This window comes from Simochromis diagramma, unplaced genomic scaffold (genome assembly GCF_900408965.1).
Source record: "Simochromis diagramma unplaced genomic scaffold, fSimDia1.1 OVJJ01000761.1, whole genome shotgun sequence".
NCBI lineage: Eukaryota > Metazoa > Chordata > Actinopteri > Cichliformes > Cichlidae > Simochromis > Simochromis diagramma.
In genome coordinates, this window is record NW_024387069.1 from 194,496 (window position 1) to 212,139 (window position 17,644).

Consider the following 17,644-nt stretch of genomic DNA (forward strand, 5'->3'; position numbering starts at 1 on the left):
GTCTTTCACATCATGGCCAACTATCGCTAAAAGAAAAACTGTGGTAATGTTTTTCTTACTGTCTCGGTATGCTGAAAAAATTAGCAGGAGAAGAAAAACATATTTAGCTGTCATCATGCAGGTAGTTAGTGTTAGTAGCACCTGAGTCAAACTGACATCAAGTGAAATGATTCTGTTATGAAAAATACGTATCTTATGTTCTTTGGCAGTAAATATGTAAGTTGTTGTCCCGGCTTAGTAGATCAACCCTATCTGCTGTGGGGACCGGATGTGTTGCTGCCGTATTTCTGCAGACTTGACAGTAGCGAGAAGTGACCAGAAGGTGATCGAAAGAAAGGCAAGACATTGTGAGGAGGAAGAAATTCGAGCAGGAGTAAGACAGGGAGGGCTGGAGGCTGGCCCATCATTGCAGTACTAGCATTTGATAACGCAGAAGAGGAGAGCAGACGGACGGCAGACAGGGAGGACTGAGGACGCAGAGCAGCATCACGATCCGCGGCTGCGTCTCAGTGCCGGAGAGAAAGTGTCCGCATCTCGGCGAGGTAAACACAGCGACGCCTCTGCTTCCTCACTGGCAGCAGCACTAACACCACACGCTGACATTTGATCTGGTGGTGTTCACACATCTGTCGCATGTATTCTTCCTTTACACTGACTCATAACGCCAACATGTAATGTGGTGTGCGTTAGTTAGCTACATTTCAACCGGAAATCTCTGTCTGTATGAAATAATGAAGCGTCCTGCATTAACTGAGGGGTCGCTGAATCAGATAAGATCTGGATATGTCAGAGATCCTTTTCTTATTGTTGCTGCTTTGGGGTTACATCCATGCAGGACACATATTCATGTAGCGGCTCAGCCACCTGGGGACACTGAAGCAGCTCGATCTTTCGGTTCCAAACAGAGTGAGTAGGGTGGTCAGGAGAGGAGCAGAAAAACAGCCCAGTAACCTCCCGAAATCCCATCCAAGAAAACCGAGGTTCTAGTGACTGTGGCTCCCAGGCTCTCTAATGATGGTCAGTCATTACATCGCGCTCTTCCCACCGCTATAAAGGCATCTGCTAAGAATCTGGAACTTTTGAACAGCAAAAATCACTTTGCACATAATATACGGGCAGCACGGTGGCACGGTGGTTAGCACTGTTGCCGCACAGCAAGAAGGTCCTGAGTTCAATTCCACCATCAGGCCGGGGTCTTTCTGTGTGGAGTTTGCATGTTCTCCCAGTGTTTGCGTGGGTTCCCTCCGCGTACTCCGGCTTCCTCCCACCGTCCAAAGACATGCAGCTTGTGAGGATAGGTTAATTGGATAATCCAAAGGTGCTGCTCGCACATTCACTAGGTGTGAATGTGCGAGTTAATGGTTGTCTGTCCCTGTGTGTTGGCCTGCGACAGACTGGCGACCTGTCCATAGCTGCCCTATGACAGCTGGGATAGGCTCCAGCGCCCCCCGCGACCCTGAAAAGGATAAGCAGAAGTGAATGGATGGACTTTGCACATATATCAATCCTCAGGCCTCCATAGGCTGCTTACACAACACGCCTATTCTTTCATCTCTTCACCGGCTGCAAGTGAAATGTAATTAATAACATGAATCCCTACATGACCGGCTCCCACATATATCAGCTACTGAGACCTTCCTCCAGCATTCAGTTCCTCTGATCATCTGCTCTGAGTCTTTTTTTACTGTTGGATGCTCTTGTTTTAAAAAGAGGCAGCCGCACTTTGGAATAAGTTTCTTCAGCCAATCAAGTTGGCCGAATCTGTGCTTGGTTTTGAAGACCTGCTGAAAACTTGTTTTATACCTTACCTTAATCTTTCAGCTGTAATTTATGGCTATAAGTTCACAAACTAAAGTGTCTAAGGAAGTATTTCTCTAGTACTCAAGTGTCAGGTGTACACCTGTACAGTGGCACAGGCATACACATCTTACATGTGTTGTTTTATTACTGTGGCACTTTTTACTATGCTGATGTGTAAAAAATATAAATTTATCATCATGTTCTTGTTGTTCATGTTTACTGTTTATAATAAGATAACTAACACGGCTATTTTCAAACACCAAACAAATGAATAATTATTAAACACATATAAATAAACCTCATCCACCTGAGTCCGTCTGCATAAAAGACTCAGGATGTAGCCGTATGAGGTGAGAATGGTAATTATAAGAGAATAAATGAAAATGATCAGTAATGATTTTGAATGAGAGAAATGCAGTAACATCATGAACAGGAGGTATCAATCATTATTATCCATCACTCAGTTACAATAATGACAGAGTTTTTTTCAGTAATTCACATTTTCTGTGAATTAACAGAAAGCTTATATTTTACAGTTACAGGACGGAACTATTAGAACTGTAAGTTTGCACCTTTATCTTGTAGTTGCGTTGGTCAGGTCCATTTGAAATCAGCGTGGCTGTGATGTTTATGTGTAAAATGAGTTGTTCTTGAAGAAAGGTTCACAGCTGAAGTCCTGGAAGATAAACCTACGACCTAAAAATCTTTTCTCATCCTGCTGTGTTGGAATGAGGCCTTGATGAAGTTGCTCGACTTTGTACTGAGTCTCTGTTTCCACGTTTTCACTTCTTCGGGCACGACCGGGAGACTATTGTGCTGCAGGCATGGGCGTAAACTCTAACTAATTCAAGACCAGTAGTAGACAAGAAGCATTAGCACAGAACTGGTTAGTTGAGAATTTATAGGATTTATGTGATTTGATCTTATGAGTCATATTATTTGGTTCAGATATTTGCTTTGTCCCTGCTAAATTGTTTAAATAAAATAATCCTACCTGCATTTAATCTTTTCCTTTTTAATCCTGTGAACTAGTAAAGATTAAACCGTGTATGCATCTTTTATGGTTCTTGGCTGTTCTAATTCTGTAAACAGATCTCCAGGACTTCTTTTCCTGACCGCTAAAGTATGACCTAGCCATTTTATCAAGTGCAAGGGTCAGGGGAGAGCGTGGCTGTTGGTTGCAGCTAACTGTGAGGGCTGCTAGTTGGTCGCATCATGTGAGGATGTTAGGATTGTCCCGCAGACCTAGTCAGTTACAGCTAGGCTGTCCCGTACAGTTACCCCTGTACAGGACGTCTGCAGCTGTTATTATCATTAGTCTTTTATTTATCCAGGTAAAAAATCTCATTGAGATTAAAAATCTCATTTTCAAGAGAGACCTGGCATCATGGCAACAAAAGTCACATACCACATAGGTGTATAACATTTAAAACAAATACAGTATCCCATACCAACATGTGTAAAATATACAATAACAGATCAAATTAAGAGTACATTAAAAACAATCACACTGAGTAAAAGAGCTGTTCTTTCGTTCCTTTAAGACAGACTTAAACTCTCCCAAGTCAGATCATTTCAGTTCCTTCTGCAGATTATTCCAGGAAGCAGGGGCAGGGTATTTAAAAGCCTTTTCCCCAATTCTGTTCTGATTTTTGGGACAATCAATTGTATGATATTGTGCGAACGAAGGCTGTATTGGTTGTGGTTTTTACACATACAGTGGGGCAAAAAAGTATTTAGTCAGCCACCGATTGTGCAAGTTCCCCCACCTAAAATGATGACAGAGGTCAGTAATTTGCACCAGAGGTACACTTCAACTGTGAGAGACAGAATGTGAAAAAAAAATCCATGAATCCACATGGTAGGATTTGTAAAGAATTTATTCGTAAATCAGGGTGGAAAATAAGTATTTGGTCAATAACAAAAATACAACCCAATACTTTGTAACATAACCTTTGTTGGCAATAACAGAGGTCAAACGTTTACTATAGGTCTTTACCAGGTTTGCACACACAGTAGCTGGTATTTTGGCCCATTCCTCCATGCAGATCTTCTCGAGAGCAGTGATGTTTTGGGGCTGTCGCCGAGCAACACGGACTTTCAACTCCCGCCACAGATTTTCTATGGGGTTGAGGTCTGGAGACTGGCTAGGCCACTCCAGGACTTTCAAATGCTTCTTACGGAGCCACTCCTTTGTTGCCCGGGCGTTGTGTTTTGGATCATTGTCATGTTGGAAGACCCAGCCTCGTTTCATCTTCAAAGTTCTCACTGATGGAAGGAGGTTTTGGCTCAAAATCTCACGATACATGGCCCCATTCATTCTGTCCTCAACACGGATCAGTCGTCCTGTCCCCTTGGCAGAAAAACAGCCCCATAGCATGATGTTTCCACCCCCATGCTTCACAGTAGGTATGGTGTTCTTGGGATGCAACTCAGTATTCTTCTTCCTCCAAACACGACTGAGTTGAGTTTATACCAAAAAGTTCTACTTTGGTTTCATCTGACCACATGACATTCTCCCAATCCTCTGCTGTATCATCCATGTGCTCTCTGGCAAACTTCAGACGGGCCTGGACATGCACTGGCTTCAGCAGCGGAACACGTCTGGCACTGCGGGATTTGATTCCCTGCCGTTGTAGTGTGTTACTGATGGTGACCTTTGTTACTTTGGTCCCAGCTCTCTGCAGGTCATTCACCAGGTCCCCCCGTGTGGTTCTGGGATCTTTGCTCACCGTTCTCATGATCATTTTGACCCCACGGGATGAGGTCTTGCGTGGAGCCCCAGATCGAGGGAGATTATCAGTGGTCTTGTATGTCTTCCATTTTCTGATGATTGCTCCCACAGTTGATTTTTTCACACCAAGCTGCTTGCCTATTGTAGATTCACTCTTCCCAGTCTGGTGCAGGTCTACAATACTTTTCCTGGTGTCCTTCGAAAGCTCTTTGGTCTTGGCCATGGCGGAGTTTGGAGTCTGACTGTTTGAGGCTGTGGACAGGTGTCTTTTATACAGATGATGAGTTCAAACAGGTGCCATTCATACAGGTAACGAGTGGGGGACAGAAAAGCTTCTTACAGAAGACGTTACAGGTCTGTGAGAGCCAGAGATTTTCCTTGTTTGAGGTGACCAAATACTTATTTTCCACCCTAATTTACGAATAAATTCTTTACAAATCCTACCATGTGAATTCATGGATTTTTTTTTCACATTCTGTCTCTCACAGTTGAAGTGTACCTCTGGTGCAAATTACTGACCTCTGTCATCATTTTAGGTGGGGGAACTTGCACAATCGGTGGCTGACTAAATACTTTTTTGCCCCACTGTATAAACACATAAATAAGATGGAACCAGCCCAAGGAGAGATTTATAGATAAAGATCAACCAATGGGAGAGTCTGCGAATATGCAAAGATGGACATTTAGCAGCAGCATACAAAGAACAATGATGTACACGAGTTCCATAGCCAGTAATAAAACGTAAAGCACAATGGTACACAGTATCCAACCTCTTTAGGTAGTGGGCAGGTGCATTCATAAAAAGCAGGTCACCATAATCCAATAAAGGTAAAAAGGTTGCACGAATCAAATGTTTTCTCACTTGGAGGGAGAAACAGGATTGGTTTCTAAAAAAGTAACCTAGTTTTAGTTTTAACTTCGACACAAGCCTTTGAATGTGAGTCTTAAATGACAAATTCTGATCTATAATGATCCCTAGATACTTGTAAGATGTGACCATTTCAATTTCAGATCCTTGAATTGTTTTAATCTTAGGAGACGTAGCTAACAACTCTTTGCCATTTGAGAATAACATGAACTTGGATTTCTCTGGATTTAACACCAACTTAAGTTGAGTTAAATGGGACTGAACGACATCAAAGGCAGACTGCAGAAACTGCAGGGTTTGTGCTACTGAAGGGGATGAACAATAAATAATTGTATCATCTGCATAAAGATGAAATGCTACATTTGACAAATTATCACAAAGGTTGTTTATGTAAAGAGTAAATAGCAATGGCCCTAATATGGAGCCCTGCGGAGCTCCTTTGGACACTGGGAGAAAAGAGGAAGAAGACCCAGCAGCATGGACACACTGGTTTCTTGCTGACAAGTAATTTGAAAACCAACTTACAGCATTTACAGATAGACCAATGTTGTTTAGTCTATGTAATAAAATAGCATGGTCAAGTCAAGAAAAAGAGCAGCACAGGAGGTTTTGCAGTCCATTGAATCAACGATGTCATTAACCACTTTAACAGCAGCAGTTATTGTGCTGTGTTGTTTTCTGACTCCTGACTGATGTTGGGAAAGAACAAAAAGTCTTTCAGTTTACTTTTACTAGAACACACAATTTGGGCCTGTAGTATTAACCTAACAGGCTAACAGAAACTAACACATCTGCAGTTAAGACTGACCATCCCATGACTGTCGGCGAACGGTGAACTTGCTGACCCTTGTGGTTCACAAATACTTAACGTAGACATAATGTTGCTGTTCTGAGGTCAGTTTTGAGCGCTGAAGGAGAGTTTAAAAAAGCTACAGCAAATAAACACAAAATGTATTACTTAGATGTCTTAACTAGTGCTGTCAGCGTTAATCTCGTTAAAATGACGCGGATCGCACCGTGCGTGGGGCTGCACAGCGCTAACACATTAACGAGCTAACCGCGCTAACGCGTTGATGCCGTGCAGCCCCACGCACGGGGCGATCCTGGCTAACTCCTTTACGGAGATTTGCTGCGTTAACGCGTTCATGGCGTTAACGTAATTTTAATGAGAGTAACGCTGACAGCACTAGTCTTAACTAGGGATGGGTATCGTTTAGGTTTTATCCGATACCGGTGCCAAACCGGTACTTTTGAAACGGTGCCGGTGCTTAAACGGTGCTCAAACCGGTGCTTAGAGAATGGAGAACACAAAATTGGTCCAAAAACCTCTCATGTTCAGCTGTTTTTTTGAAAAAAGATAACAATGTTAGCCTTTTCTGCAGCTATAGGCGATTTATGGCATCACTCTTGGCTGGAAGCAGTGCTTAAACAATGGAAAAAACACAAACTTTGTCTAAAAACCTCTCATGTTTAACTGTTTCCCACTTTTTCTTTGGTCATTTTAGCCTTTTTGGCCAGGGTGAAGGGAGCATCTGCCATCAAACAAGAAGACAGCCGCATGTAGCTATGATGATGTTTGCAAGTTCACCTTACACACATTAATGTAATAACGTGGTTAGCCTACTCAACGTAAATTACACACGAACAACATTAAGCTACTCACGCAGAGAAGAACGGCTGCTGCTGCATCATCATCCTCATCATTTCTGCTACACTGGCAGGGCTAGGGGCCAGGACTCTCCTCTTCGGGTTCTTGGGGGATGTTGCTAACTCCGGGTCCGATAACAGGCAACCCACCCGCAGTAGATGTGCTCGGTGTGAGGTCTCGCAGCAAGCTATCAAATACGGCGCATTTCTCGGCTTTTAAAAAAAACGCTATGCGTCGCCCGGTGTTTCATCGGATTTGAGGTGTTACCTCCTTTGACAGTATCACAGTATCAGCTTAAAGCAGTTGTTGCAGGCTGCTGAGTTTGCATATTTTGCTGTGAAGTACAGCCAGACTTTTGACCGCTTGGCCTTGGGCATTTTTAATCTGTAGCTCTGCTCTAAAAGAACGTACATACCTGGACCCGCCTACTATCCTCGGAAACGTAAAATGATTGGCTAGAATCTAAAGTGTATCACAGCTCAGGAAAAAAAAAAAGCATTGAAATAAAGCACCGAAATGTGCGCTGCTTTTCGGTCTGGTTACTACCGTTTATGTACCGGTACCCATCCCTAGTTTTAACATTAGTTTTACTAATAATGTATGGATTTCATTTTAAAATGCAGTAAACTGTGAACCACTTGCATTTTTTAAACTCTCCTTCAGCGCTCTGCACATCTCTGATGAATCGCTACAGTCATTCTAAGGCCCAAAATAACCCTTTCAGACAGTTGGCCCAGATTATCATTACCATTGCAACAGATTCTTTATCACACATGAGACGACCATTTAAATGGGTCCCTGATCCCACACGTAAGGCCAACAACTTCCAAACCCTGCTCAAATATCTGTGTCTGGCTGTGATTTTACTACACGGTCCCCTTTCCATGAATCAAAGTATTTACAGATCAGTGGTATATAAATAGTCCTCGGCCTTGTATTTTCCCCAACTTTAGGAAAACGTTGAAATGAGGCATTTTTGTGTTTCTCATTTCAGTGCTTATTGTTTGGCTGTTGTGCATTATATTGAAACTCTCATCACTTCTTAATGATGAAATAAGAGCTTCCCATCTGTAGATAACCAGCAACCCCATCTCTCCCTGTCTGTTAAAACGGTGTTAGTGAATGCCATTGATTAATAAAATCAATCACAGGCGGATGAAGTCGAGAACGAGGGGATGTAGGAGTTTCCATATCTGACAGTTAAAGACACACTAAAGACAGCCACTGCACTATAGAGAACAGTTTGTGCTGATATTTGTCAAGCTGTTTGAAACATTGCTGTTTCATTTGACTTGCATTATAGTAATAACTATCATGTGACACTGCACCTGTTGGGCACATCCTGCATGATATTTACAGTTTTGCTCTGGAAGTTGGTTGCAAGTAAGGTGCTATGCAAAAACATCCTTGTGATTCCTTTGGTTGCTAACAGATTGCTACGGTTGTCTGTAGTTTTACATATTTGTCTGCAAATACTTGTAAACGATGGTAAAACTTCAAAAAGCACCATGCACTTATTAAAGCCATAACAAACTGCTTCTTAAAGTTAAAAATCCATCACGGCGGTGAAGCTTTTCCCATGTGTATATTTTCACTCCAGTTTTTGTTTAAAAAATTATATTTGAACTACAATTTATAAAGTTTTGTTGTGAGGTGGGGAATATTGCTGTGTGATACTACACAGCAATATTCATGTGTGTTATGCCCCAATCTAGGGGTACCGGTACGCAACATAAGAGTTAGAAAAAAAGGAAGTGACCCCGCCCTGGTCCCCAAAACCATACACAGGGGGAAAACGATTTCTTAGTGAAACAGTGGTTTGTTGTCTAAACCAGGGGTCGGCAACCCTAGGCACGCGTGCCACAGTTGGCACGCGAAGGGTTAACTGATGGCACCACCATAGCTGGACTGGCCATCGGGCATACCGGGCATTTGCTCGGTGGCCCGATAATTTTATTTTTATTTTTTTTGTAACGGTATAAACACTGAGAGGTGGTGGATTGGCCAGATGCTGGTCGGTGTGTAAAAATAACTCAGTTGTTTGTTGGTGGCATCGCGGAGCTTCCACAGATTCAGTAACATTAGCAAGTGGTGGAGGCCAGCAGGTGGATGAGAGAAAGGGGAGGCAAGAGGAAAGACCCGAGGCGGCCGCCGGTCCGAGCGTCAGGTGAACTGAACTTCAGGTAAGAAGTTATGAGCTGCAGTCTATCTGGGTCAGATATAAACCAAGTTTAGGTGGAGTTTATTTTTGTTGTGCTGACTTTTTACAGTCAGTTACAATAACTCGTACTGCGTACTAGCTAGCATGTTATATGTTATTGCTAGCAGTTTCTATACAGCTGGGTGGGTGCTATGGTGTTACTGATAGTGAACTTTATTTTATTCATAAGGTTAGTAGAGTTGCCAAACGTCCTGTAAAAAGACAGAATTGTCCTGCATTCAGAGAAAATATTACGCGTTTCATGTTGAGCTGAGACGGGACGCAGTTTGTCCCGTACTTCAGCTAGAATGAAAAAGACACAAAGCTGGAGTTATTTGTCTCTCAGAAACAGTTCATAACTTCCCTTCAACTCATTCATGTCACCTAAAAGGTAAACCTGTTTCTCCATCACCTGCTCAGCTCTGATGATTCAGTAAGGACATCTCCTGGTTTCATCTTCATGTTTCCCTCTCACCACATATCCAAACCGATATCATGACCAGCAGCTTTACAGCTGTGGCTCCAGCAAACATCAGCTGATACTAGAAACTAATATTAAATAAATTCTAACATCAGCTGATCAAGCTTAAACGTGCTGCTGTTGTTTAGCGCGACATCCGCTGGTTTCCTCTTTCTGGTGCAAAGTGGACGATAAATAAGAGAGACGATCAGCTGATCATTGATCAGTTTCATGATTAAAGTAGCAACAGGAGAGGGAGGGGAGAGAATGAGAGAAGAAGAGGCAGCTGACAGCGTAAACACACAGAATAACTCTGGTCTCTCCTCCTCCTGCCTCTCCTTCCCTCATCCACCTGCTGGCCTCTGTGGAAGCTCTGCCATAGCCACCACCAAACAACTGAGTTGTTTTTACACATCAGCCAGCATCTGGCCAATCCACCACCTCTCACTGTTTATACCGTTACAAAAAAACAAACAAACATCGGCCTGTCTAGATGAACACAAAGATGATATTCTGGCAGGCTCAAAAAGCTTTGCTCACATAGATATGTTGTGGGAAATGCAATGTCACAATATCTCTTTGCCAGAATGGGGAAGTCCTTGGCAGCAGTCAACCAAAAACTGTCCAGATCAGCAAAGTTTAGCTTTAAACCACGCTCTTGTCTCAGTTCAGTTAATTCCTCCTGCTCCTGCAAAGTCATATCCTTCCCAGAAACTGCTGCTGAGCTATATGGGTCCCTTACCCAGTTAAGGCATTCAGTGGAGACTGAGGCAAAATAAACGGACAGCTTCTGCTCAAGCGTATAAATAGGGGCATTTATAGTCTCCTCAGACTATAAATGTCTCCTTCTCCAATACCTGCTGTTCTCATTTTCATCCCCCCCCTCATTGCTCATCGTTCCAATGTTGTGGTCCCAGCTAGTGAAAGCTATATAAAAATTTAACAGTATCCTCAGCATGACCATGTATAAAAATAGGTTATATCCACACACAATACGGTAATATTATGTTGAAGCACAGTACGTATCACTCCGCGAGGCTCCGCCTACGGTAGCCGTAATGCTCCGACAATCCATCAAGCGGTGCGGCTTCGTAGCTCAGCAAAGTCGTACTGAAACATTTTTGACAGATTTGAGTGCAGTGTATCACATAAAATCAGTTTGGTAATAACGGTAATAACGACGGCCCGCTAGCATGCGCTACCAAAAATAGTGCTTTGTTGTGCATCTGACGGACGAAAGCTAAACCAGTTCCACACCACTGAAGCTGCAGCATTTTTACAAACCAGTTCTGGTTCATCCATTTCATTCAACGATCCACTTTACCCCTTCTCCTTCTCCGTCTCCGCCATGCTTTTTCCACCATGTGCGTATGAAAACAAAGGCACTGCGCATGCGTGTTTTACCCATATTCTATCGCCATATTTCATTTTCTTATCGTTGCCTAACGTTATACTGGTATTACCGTGAATGGTGTGATATGGCCCAGCACTATTGCACACCACTCATCACTTGCAAGCAGCTTTGCATCATTGTACTTCTCATCACTCAAAACACTTCTAGCTATTCCCACAGCTCATACACATGGGCCAGTACTTTGTGCGAGGAAATGGGAGCGGATCATAAAGCGTTATTGCTCCACGCAGAGGTCCGATGGTTGTCACGTGGCAGAGATGCAAATATGCGAGTTTTCAGAGGTCCAACATCATCCAACACAGGAGCTAGGTCTGCTGGTAAAGTCTTGGCAACAAGTGCCTCGCGGTGCAGAAACAGTGTGTAACAATAACATCTGGCTGTATCACTTTCACTCTGCTAACGAAACCTTTGGCGCGCCTGACCATGGCTGCTGCTCCATTAGTGCAAACACTCGTGCAGTTTTCCCACTTAAGCGCTCCTTGCTCGGTTGCTTCGGATGTAACCCAAACAATTTCCTGTTCTTGTTCTTCTGATGGCATCCTTGAACTCCCTCTGCGCTGTCGATCGGAGCTTGGCACGCTCCCCTCATCCTTCAGATGCCCGTCTGTTGTCCACAATCATCTCTTGATGACCTCTGGAAAGCCTCGTGGCACAGCTCTCATTCCAACGCAGCTTTATGATCATTGCTGTGGTTCTGAAATTGTCACATGATGACTAGTAGGGCCCCAAACAGCACGACCTTCGACCTCAATAAAGTATTCATTAATAAAGTATTCAGCAACACAGAGACAAGTATCATGTGCAGGTTTTCTCAAATCATTAAACCACTACTATTGCCATAATGTGCCCCAAATTTATTTATTATTTATTCCACATTACTGTAATCAGTGACTTTCCTTAAGTAATGCCACTCACTCATTTCATCACTATGAGCTCAACAGTAGTCAGATAATGGGCCCAACCTTTAAAAATGTCCTCTAATCATTGCACTTCTGCTGTAACATCACTTGTCTGTCTGTGCTGAATCCTTCACAAGCACTCTTAGAGGGAAACAAACATTAGCAAAACACATGAAGCATCCTGGAGGTCAGTGCTGGATCAACAGATTCCAGAGGTGCTGCAGAAAGGTCAAAGTTAACCATCCTCAGCAGTGAAAAGGAGTGACACTGGTTTCAACACAGTATGTCTCACATTGTTTACACATTCTCACAGTAATATTCACATTTATAATATTACAACACAGTGTAATAGCATAACCAACATATAACCTGTAAACACAGTTTCCTTCACACATAAACCCAGTAATCAATTCAATTCAATTCAATTCAATTTTATTTATATAGCGCCAAATCACAACATAAGTCGCCTCAAGGCGCTTCATAGATACAGAGAAAAACCCAACAATCATTTGACCCCCTATGAGCAAGCACTTTGGCAACAGTGGGAAGGAAAAACTCCCTTTTAACAGGAAGAAACCTCCAGCAGAACCAGGCTCAGGGAGGGGCAGCCATCTGCTGCGACCGGTTGGGGTGAGAGAAGGAAGACAGGATAAAAGACATGCTGTGGAAGAGAGACAGAGGTTAATAACAGATATGATTCAATGCAGAGAGGTCTGTTAACACATAGTGAGCGAGAAAGGTGACTGGAAAGGAAAAACTCAATGCATCATGGGAATCCCCGGCAGCCTACGTCTATTGCAGCATAACTAAGGGAGGATTCAGGGTCACCTGGTCCAGCCCTAACTATATGCTTTAGCAAAAAGGAACGTTTGAAGCCTAATCTTAAAAGTAGAGATAGTGTCTGTCTCCTGAATCCAAACTGGAAGCTGGTTCCACAGAAGAGGGGCCTGAAAACTGAAGGCTCTCCCTCCCATTCTACTTTTAAATACTCTAGGAACAACAAGTAGGCCTGCAGAGCGAGAGCGAAGTGCTCTAATAGGGTGATATGGTACTACAAGGTCATTAAGATAAGATGGGGCCTGATTATTTAAGACCTTGTATGTGAGGAGCAGGATTTTGAATTCAATTCTGGATTTAACAGGAAGCCAAAACAGGAGAAATATGCTCTCTCTTTCTAGTCCCTGTCAGGACTCTTGCTGCAGCATTTTGGATTAGCTGAAGGCTTTTCAGTGAGTTTTTTGGACATCCTGATAATAATGAATTACAGTCGTCCAGCCTGGAAGTAATAAATGCATGAACTAGTTTTTCAGCGTCACTCTGAGACAGGATATTTCTAACCTTAGAGATGTTGCGCAAATGGAAGAACGCAGTCTTACATATTTGTTTAATATGTGCATTGAAGGACATGTCCTGGTCAAAAATGACTCCAAGGTTCCTCACAGCGTTACTGGAGGCCAAGGTAATGCCATCCAGAGTAAGAATCTGCTTAGATACCATATTTCTAAGCTTTTCAGGGCCGAGTACAATAACCTCAGTTTTATCTGAATTAAGAAGCAGAAAGTTAGCGGCCATCCAGGTCTTTATGTCTTTAAGACATTCCTGCAGTTTAACTCATTGGTGTGTGTTATCTGGCTTCATGGACAGATAGAGCTGGGTGTCATCTGCATAGCAGTGAAAATGTATGCTATGTCTTCTAATGATACTGCCTAAGGGAAGCATGTATTATGTAAACAGAATTGGTCCTAGCACTGAACCCTGTGGAACTCCATAATTAACCTCAGTGTGTGAAGAGGACTCTCCATTTACATGCACAAACTGGAGTCTATTAGATAGATATGATACAAACCACTGCAGCACAGTACCTGTAATACCTACAGCATGTTCTAATCGCTCTAATAGGATATTATGGTCGACAGTATCGAATGCTGCACTAAGGTCTAGCAGGACAAGCACAGAGATGAGTCCACTGTCAGAGGCCATAAGAAGATCATTTGTAACCTTCACTAAAGCTGTTTCTGTGCTGTGATGAGCTCTGAAACCTGACTGAAACTCTTCAAATAAACCATTCCTCTGCAGATGATCTGTTAGCTGTTTGACAACTACTCTTTCAAGGATTTTTGATATGAAAGGAATTTGTTTAATCCTGTGAAAAAACACTAATTAATTTACAATAATCTCTGAGTGAATCTGAAAGTTGCTTCAGCAGTAAACCTTTTTCATTGGCAGAACCAGAAGTCACTCTTTATATTTGAGACAACAAACAGTCACAACAGGTCTAGATGTTGCACAATGGAAGAACGCAGTCTTACATATTTGTTTAATATGTGCGTTGAAGGACATGTCCTGGTCAAACATGACTCCAAGGTTCCTCACAGCGTTACTGGAGGCCAAGGTAATGCCATCCAGAGTAAGAATCTGCTTAGATACCATATTTCTAAGCTTTTCAGGGCCGAGTACAATAACCTCAGTTTTATCTGAATTAAGAAGCAGAAAGTTAGCGGCCATCCAGGTCTTTATGTCTTTAAGACATTCCTGCAGTTTAACTCATTGGTGTGTGTTATCTGGCTTCATGGACAGATAGAGCTGGGTGTCATCTGCATAGCAGTGAAAATGTATGCTATGTCTTCTAATGATACTGCCTAAGGGAAGCATGTATAATGTAAACAGAATTGGTCCTAGCACTGAACCCTGTGGAACTCCATAATTAACCTCAGTGTGTGAAGAGGACTCTCCATTTACATGCACAAACTGGAGTCTATTAGATAGATATGATACAAACCACTGCAGCACAGTACCTGTAATACCTACAGCATGTTCTAATCGCTCTAATAGAATATTATGGTCGACAGTATCGAATGCTGCACTAAGGTCTAGCAGGACAAGCACAGAGATGAGTCCACTGTCAGAGGCCATAAGAAGATCATTTGTAACCTTCACTAAAGCTGTTTCTGTGCTGTGATGAGCTCTGAAACCTGACTGAAACTCTTCAAATAAACCATTCCTCTGCAGATGATCTGTTAGCTGTTTGACAACTACTCTTTCAAGGATTTTTGATATGAAAGGAATTTGTTTAATCCTGTGAAAAAACACTAATTAATTTACAATAATCTCTGAGTGAATCTGAAAGTTGCTTCAGCAGTAAACCTTTTTCATTGGCAGAACCAGAAGTCACTCTTTATATTTGAGACAACAAACAGTCACAACAGGTGACTCCCTTTTTATGTTCACCTGAGACATGATCAGACCCAGTCTGGGTGGAAATGTGTCTAACTTTAGAGATGTTGCACAAATGGAAGAACGCAGTCTTACATATTTGTTTAATATGTGCGTTGAAGGACATGTCCTGGTCAAACATGACTCCAAGGTTCCTCACAGCGTTACTGGAGGCCAAGGTAATGCCATCCAGAGTAAGAATCTGCTTAGATACCATATTTCTAAGATTTTCAGGGCCGAGTACAATAACCTCAGTTTGATCTGAATTTAGAAGCAGAAAGTTAGCGACCATCCAGGTCTTTATGTCTTTAAGACATTCTTGCTATTTTAAAGATTAGACTTAAGCTTTCCTTTTTACTAACGCATATAGTTAGGGCTCGATCAGGTGGTCCTGATTCCACCCTTAGTTATACTGCAATAGGTGTAGGCTGCTGGGGACTTTCCATGATGCACTGAGCATCTCTCACCCCTTTTCAACCACCATGTGTCCGTATACTACTCTCCACTTAGTTATTATTAATCTCTGGGACAGCATGTCCTGTCTCCGTCCCCTCAACCCCAACCAATCACAGCAGATGGCCCCGCCCCTCCCTGAGCCTGGTTCTGCCGGAGGTTTCTTCCTGTTAAAAAGGAGTTTTCCTTCCCACTGTCGCCAAGGTTCTTCTCTGTTTCTCTGTATTACTTTAGGGTCATTACTTTACAATAATAATAATACTGTGTTTTTGTAATTTGGTGCTATATAAATAAAATTGAATTGAAATGAGTTCATTATGGAAAAACTGTCATTTTTACAGAACAACATGCTAGTTCAGCTCAGGCAGGTAGTTCCTCCCAATCACGCCCCTCCACGTTTTGCTGCCATTGTCCATGTGAGCAATGAAGTCTCCCAGCAGGACAGCAGAGCTACCATATGGGGCACCCTCGAGCACATCACTCAGTGACTCCAAGCTGTGCACTCTGTAGTGTCATTTGGCACATAAACACAAACAATAGTTTGGACCAAATCCTTAACCCAAAGACACGGGAACACAACTTGTCCGTCTACTACCAAAACCCCCAGTGTATAGGCACTGAGAGGATTAGGGGTGGGTTTAAAAAGTCGATTCATCGATTAAAATTGATTCTAACTGGAATAAAACGATATCGATTCATTAAATCCTGAAATCAATTTTTTTTATACATATGTAGTTTGCCGCGTATGAAACTTGCAAGCGGTTAACATGAGGAAGTCACGCGAGAGTTAAGTGACCTGGACGCATGAACCATCATGGCTACTCCTCCAGCCTAAAGGCAGATGTCTGCAAAACTTTGGATTTAAGAACTGTGAAGACAGTGAAGAGCCGGACAAAAGCAAAGCCGTATGTAAGATGTGCAAAATGGAGGTAAAGCACTGTGGAAATACCACAAATCTCAGAAATCATTTAACGAGGCATCATCCAGATATCCCGCTAGCAAAAACGGCCGACACCAAGCAACACTCACTCGAAAAGGCATTTGCAGTGAAGTTGGCATCCACTTCTCCACGTGCCCAAAAAATATCCCAGTCTGTGGCAACTTTCATATGTAAAGATATACGTCCGTACAGCGTTGTTGAAAATGATGGCTTCCAAAACCTCATTAATATGCTAGAACCACGCTATGTTTTACCAACACGCAAACATTTGAGTGAAGTGGTAATCCCAAACATGTATGAAAAAGTGAAACACGATGTTACAGCCTCACTCAAGTCAGCAGAGAGAGTCGCTATAACCTGTGACAGCTGGACATCCAGAGCAACACATAACTACCCGACTATCACCTCACACCATATCGACCAGGAGTGGAGACTCGTGTCTCATGTCTTACAGACAAGAACCACTGAAGCAAGCCACACAGCAGTTAATTTATCTGAAATTATGTTCAAAGCAATCGAAGAATGGGAGCTTACAAACAAAAATCCAGTCATCGTAACTGACAGTGCTGCAAATATGGTGCGAGCTGTGGAAATAACGGGCTGGTTGCACATTGGTTGTTTTGCCCACACACTCAATTTAGCTTCACAAGCAGGACTGAAAGTTCCAGCTGTTGAGACGCATAGCATCCTTTTTTCGTCGCAGCACTGTTGCAAGTCGCAAGCTTAAAGAGAAGCAAAAGATACTGAAGCTACCTGCCCATAAGCTGGTGACTGATGGGGTGACCAGATGGAACAGCACATTGGAGATGCTGGAACGCTTCCTGGAGCAACAACCAGCAATCTCTGCAGCTCTACTCTCACCTGAAGTGAGGAGAAGTGACAGTAATCTCTGTAGTCTTACAGAGGCTGACATAACTGATGGAGAAGATATAGTGAAAGCTTTGAAGCCGCTGAAAGCAGCCACACTGGTTATGTCTGAAGAAAAGTCCCCGACCCTTTCCATCATTGCACCACT

General features: G+C 42.7%; 1 protein-coding gene across 1 annotated transcript in view; it reads left to right on the forward strand.

Moving 5' to 3' along the window:
• Positions 1-277: 277 nt before the first annotated feature.
• Positions 278-17,644, forward strand: part of cntn2 (contactin 2) — an 84,852-nt gene continuing 67,485 nt past the window's right edge. Inside the window, exon 1 of the mRNA XM_040045285.1 lies at positions 278-542. The gene's annotated coding sequence lies outside the window, so the exon portion shown is untranslated. The remainder of the gene's footprint in view (positions 543-17,644) is intronic.